We start from the raw sequence: 6,435 nt of genomic DNA on the forward strand, positions 1-6,435 counted from the left end.
GCTTTGAACCCAGGGGCCCGCCTCTCCTGCTTGTTAATATACGTCCTACCAGGTATCTTTTTCCCACATTGACCGGATTCATCGACATTAAAAACTTGCTCTTTCTCTTCTATTATTTTACTTGATTTTGTGGGAAATGCATCTGCGGCTGTGTGGTCAGCTGATGCAGCCTCCCCAGTCAGTTTCACATTATGGAGAGAGAATTTTCTCTTAAAATGCTCGAACCACCCTTTACTAGCACTAAAAGTTGGTTCAATAGCTGCACTAGCCCCTTTACTACCTTCCTTAGCATGGAATCGGTCATACAGGACCTTGGCTTTGTCACGGATGAACTTCTGACTGAGAGGGATGTGGCGGCAGTTCAAGTCCTCAATCCAGATGTTAAGGGCTTTCTCCATCTTCACCATAGCTGTATTCCTCACATTAGCAGCTACCTTGGCAGAAGAGGGGGCACTTAGGGCAACAGCATTACGAATCACCCTCTCTTTCTTCTTGACGTAGCGGACAGTTGATTCATTGATGCCATACTCCCGGCCACATGCGGCAAAGCTTTGGCCGCTCCTAAGTTTGTCCAGCAGTTTTATCTTCTCCACGAGGGTCATGACCTTCTTTTCTCTCTTCACTTGTTTGGGCGCCTTCCCGTGGCTGGATGAAGGTGGTTGGGTGTGTTTGGGAGCCATCACTAGCACGGGGAGCACAGTTGTTAAGAGAGCAGAGTGGCACAGGTGCAAGACGTACAAGTTTATCCCGGATTGAGGCGGAGCTAATGTGGTGGGCCAGGCGCCAGCCTCCCGGGACAAGAGAGACACCTTGTGGGATGCCACAAAACTCGCGCGCTCCCAGTCCCGGCTGGCAACTTTAAAACTACCCCAGACATTCTTGGGTACATCCAGGGTGTCATCCGTGAATAATCGAACGCAGCGAATAAAAAAAACCCGCGAATTAGAAGGGCTTGCTCTATTACCCAGAGTATGGTGTGACTGGTCCGACTAATAACCCAAATGTACCCAAATGTAGCCGCAATGAAGTCAAATAATGGTCCTACATGAATAAATCGGACTGCCAATCACTTCTCGACTAGTATTTGGTGTCACAGTCACAAAAAATTGGGTAAACTTAATTTAATCTGAGTTAATAGATCAAGTGCATGTACCTAACCTAACACAACACAACTCAGATTAAATTAAGTTTACCAATTTTTTGTGACTGTGACACCAAATACTAGTCGAGAAGTGATTGGCAGTCCGATTTATTCATGTAGGACCATTATTTGACTTCATTGCGGCTACATTTGGGTACATTTGGGTAATTAGTCGGACCGTGTTGTGATGGCTCCGAGTATGAGCTCTTTTAAGACCATATAAGGTTCAGATTCATTCAGGGGCTAGTGCATGCCCAGTACTTGCCAACAGTGCGTAACAGAAACGTGACCGATCGCCCAAGCGGCTAACGAGGCGATCAGTGGTGGAGAGAATATAAGTAAGGAAAAAATATAAGAACATTATAAAATGGCGGAATTTAACTTATTATCTACCTTATCATAAACATCAACGTCACCTAAATTTCCATCTGATGACAGAATAATACTCTCAATACAGTAGAATTACTTATGTTGACAAACAACCCTAGCGGAGGTTGACCAACTCTAGCATCACATGTAATAACTTTTTGGGGTAGTGTAGTGACGGTGGTTGACCAACTCTAATATCGCATGTAATAACTTGGAATAATTTAGTCAACGTATGTTCAGATAACTTAATTTGAAGAAAAAAATACTAACACTACTCACCACAGGAGCAAGTATCGATACAATCTTCCTTCCTGGTGTCACTCAGGCATAAAATGATAAAATGCTTACGGGAAAATGATCTCATAAGGACTTATGAATCCACCTCTTGAATAAATTTTGGGAAAATTCACCATAAGGAAAAATTGAAAATCCAAGCCATTAATGAATCTCTGAGAATCTTTGACCCTTCAGTTATCGGTGCATTATTGACGCCATCTGGAAATGCCTTGGGAAAACAGAGTTCTTGCTAATATTTTTCTGGTGATTTATTATGGAATCCAAAGTGACTGACAAACCTCCCAGACAAATAGGCCAATCAGTGGCTAAAAGGATAAAATAAAATAAAATTCACTAGAGTAAAGTAAGTGTTACACAACCATAATAAAAATATAAAGACGTCCTCCCATATAAAAAAATTCATTTTCTTTTATCGCAACAGAGAAAACGGACGTAAATAAACAGATTTGAATTTAAATTACTTTGAATGAGATTAAATGCTGGAATTAAAAGATTTTGAATGAATTTAAAGGTAAAACCGTAGTATTAAACATACCAACCGAGTAGCACTTCGATTAAATGGTTAATAATAACAATAACAATAATATCATAGCTCATTTGCGAGGAAACGCCATAGAAGAAAAGTAACTTGTCGGAACTGTTGATTGTAAGGATAAAATTGCCGAGATTCAATTTGTGGCAATAATAATAATAATAATAATAATAATAACAATAATAATAATAATAATAATAATAACAATAATAATAATAATAATAATAATAATAATAATAATAATAATAATAATAATAATAATAATAATAATAATAATAATAATAATAATAATAATAATAATAATAATAATAATAATAATAATAATAATAATAATAATAATAATAATAATAATAATAATAATAACAATAATAATAATAATAATAATAATAATAATAATAATAATAATAATAATAATAATAATAATAATAATAATAATAACTATGTCTGAAATAATTATTATGTAGTTAATTCAAGACAGTTATATTAAAAAATAACTTTAGCTATAGAAATTTTACTACCAAAGTTCATATAATGGAACTTTAGTCAATTTTTGCAAAACGAATTTTACGTTACAGATTATTAGGAAAAATTATGAGAATAAATGGATTTCAGGATAATAAGGTTTGGTTAGGTTAGATTAGGAGAGGGTAAGGTTAGGTTAGATTAGGTTTGATTTGGTTAGGTTTGATTAGGCTACGTTAGATTAGACTCGGATAAGTTTGGATTGTTCACAATAACTTACCCCACAAGGAGCTACAGCTCTAGGTTGAAGAAGCCACAAGTTCAGAAAATTATAAGAGTAAACTTTTTCGGAGTGGGAATTGTGAGCTCTTGGAACTACCTGTTAGAGAGTGTTGTGACGGCACCGAGTGTGAGCTTTTTCAAGACCAGACTTGACCAACACTGGAGCAGGTTCAGGTACATTCAGGAGCCGGTATATGCCCATTACTTGCTAACAAGCCGATCATTTGGTGAAGAGGATAAAAGGTGGTTACCGTCTTCTACACCTTTACCTTGACTTGTTATCATTGTATTAATCGTATCAATATATAATTGGTTCCAAACATATTACTTTTTACATATACTTACCACAGTCATCCTCGATAGCCTCTACAGAAAGGGTTAACAGTTTTTCAGCATTTCTCTCTGGTAAATTGTTATTGTTATCTGTAAATAAAGATGTTCTTTCTAGTTATGATCATAATACTAACACTGGTAATGTAAAAACAAAATTAATTCAACTACAGTATTCGATTTTTTTTAAATATCCTAAGTAGGAACAATTAGAATCAACTTTAGAATCCAAATATTTTCAGTCTTAAATTTTTGTTCACATAAATTCTGATAACATGTACATTCTAAAGTCGTTGATAATAAAAAAAGAATATATACTGTACCTGCTGCTGGGACAACAGGAGGTCCACTGACTGTACAGTACAGTATATTGGTGTGGAGTAAGTGGCTGCTACATACAACATTGGATGTGTTGAGGTGTTTCAATGTTTTATTCTTTAAATGAGCCATATTTAGTGTGTGCAGCCATTCCAAGTACCTGTTAAAATATATAATAATTAACATTATATATACTGTAGTATAATCTGAGAGTAGTTTTGAGTACTGCACTTATCTGCGTATTAGCTTTTAAACAAACCTGGACTTTGGCATGGAAACTGTTTTTTCTGGTGTAGCAGTTGCTTCAGGTATGAGGGATACATTCGTCCAAAAATGGTACACTCCTCTGCAGGTTCTTCTTTTGTCCAACTGTTAAATAGGCTGGAAATAAGAATCAAAGGCTTATTAACTCAACTCCTTTAGTCAATAACCTCTTTTCCCTTTTCTTCGCCATAATGTTGCTTCACTCTCTCTCCTTTATAGATACTTTAATGGGCAATGTTCAGTATATTTGGCACGCTAACCTAACCTAATATTCATATGTCTGACATGTCATGTCCTGTCCTGACATGTTATATCATTCCTGCCAGGGCCGTCCCTGGGAGGGTGCTGGGCCCGGGGCAACTCAGCCACTGCGGGGCCCCAGAAAATATATATATATGGAGTCAGATTATGCGGTCAGAGGAACCCACCCCCACCAACCCCCATGGGACTGTCGCTATGGATGGTAAGGTCACGGTTGCGATGGTGGCGTAAGCCGTCAGGTCAGATTAAACAGTCAACAGGTAATGTGTCCGAGGTCACTGGGTCTAGTGCTGGGCCAAGCGGGGCCCCACATGTCATGGCATCGCATATGAATATTAGATTAGGTTAGGTTTGACTTCGTTATTTTTTTTGTGCTTTACCCCACAATGTTTGTCTATTTCAAAGCTTTGCCCATTTTGCGTGATCAAAATTGCATTGCTTTTTTTAGGTGAACAAAAAGGTAAAGATACTTGAGATATAAATTTCCGACGAAAACGCTAAATTTCAGTATTTTTTTATTTTTAATAATGGAGCAGACAGCTAACACCAGAAGGAGTTGTTCGATTTTATTTTTTTTAACCTTCCCACAAATGTTTTTTGGGTGATAGTAACAATTACGACAACTTCCCCCTTTTTTTTCGTTTTCTCTACGTACATAAACCACCTGTAGTGGGCAGGCCATACAAGAAGATGGAAATTACGGGGTAAAAACACGGCAAACAGTATTTAAACGTCTCTAAGAGACGTCAAACTACTGCGAAGAAATAAATTATTTACCGTAAATGCGGAGCCATGTGAGGCTTCTCTTTTTTAGATGAAAGACAGATTCCACCACTTCTTGGCTGCCAGCTACCTTCACCCCCTCAATATTAAAGTAAGTTCCTTCTGCTGAATATGCTGGGGGTCCGGGGCAATCTACCCCCCAGTTGAGAAGTTAGGCCTTCGACACAGGATGTTCGCTTCACCATATATTTTGCTCATGTGCCCCATAGGCCCAGTCAACCGTCCACAATTGAAAAAAAAATGTGTACCGTAGTGACTCGTTCACAGGTAGTGTGTGTGTGTGTGTGTGTGTGTATGTGTGTGTTTTTATTATGCGCACGTGTTTTTGTTTGTATCCATGTAAAATTGTAAAATGAATGTGTACTCGTTTTTGTGTCTTTTTATGGATGTGTGTGTGTGTGTGTGTTCCCGTTTTTATGAGTGAGCATGCATGATCTCATAAGCCTGGCTGGGTTTTTTTCTTGTATATACAGTGGCAACCCGTTTCATGTAGCCTACGCTTTTTTGTCTGTATATCAGTGTGCATATGTATATATATGTACGTCTTGTGTAAAATCTTCCTTCTCATCATTAACAATACATGTTAATTCACTTAGCTGTCATATGCCAGGGAGACATAAATGTACGGTACCTCTTGTGCGTGTACGACAACTGTTACCCGCATAACCTGAGAGTGCGTTTGGGTGATATATCGTAAAAGACGGAGTGTCAGACCCGTGACGCCAAATATGAACATAAAAAAAATGAGTAAAAACATGACTAATTTTTATTGGTAACGCTCCGCCGCCGACACTCGTCACTCCTGACGGTGCTGTCACCAACACCTGGCCAGATCAGGGCCAGTGATACTGATTCATATTCAAGAAGTTTTTTTTTAAAGAATATATAAACAATTAGAAAAGTATTATCATTAATATAATCATTATCATCACAATTATCATTAATATCATTTGTATTATCCTTACCATCATTATTATTATTCAGAAAACATTTGCAGCTTACAATTACCAGGTTAGGTATAACCTTGGCTGTCACAGTTTGTCCTCCTTGACACGGGTAACCACCTCTCGCAATCGCCTTGGTGATATCTCGGTCGGGGAATATTTTTGGTTCTTGCCCAGACCACAACCTTGGGACTCATGTAATATGTTTGTAAGTTTTCAGGTCTCTAACTGCTTCCGTTTTGGAACTATGGCTAACTAGAACAGACAGGCTCACAAACAGATTCGTTCGTTCATTACTATAGGTAGGTAAAGAATTGGACGAATATCAGTTGTCTCTGTCAATACCTCATGGAACATTCTACTTATTAGCCAATAAAACGCGAATGCCGCCGATGTTAGCCAATCATATGGGATCACAGCTGCCTATTAGCCAATCCTGGGAGAGTTTTAAG

Source organism: Homarus americanus, unplaced genomic scaffold, assembly GCF_018991925.1.
Source record: "Homarus americanus isolate GMGI-L3 unplaced genomic scaffold, GMGI_Hamer_2.0 scaffold57980, whole genome shotgun sequence".
NCBI classification, from domain to species: Eukaryota; Metazoa; Arthropoda; class Malacostraca; order Decapoda; family Nephropidae; genus Homarus; species Homarus americanus.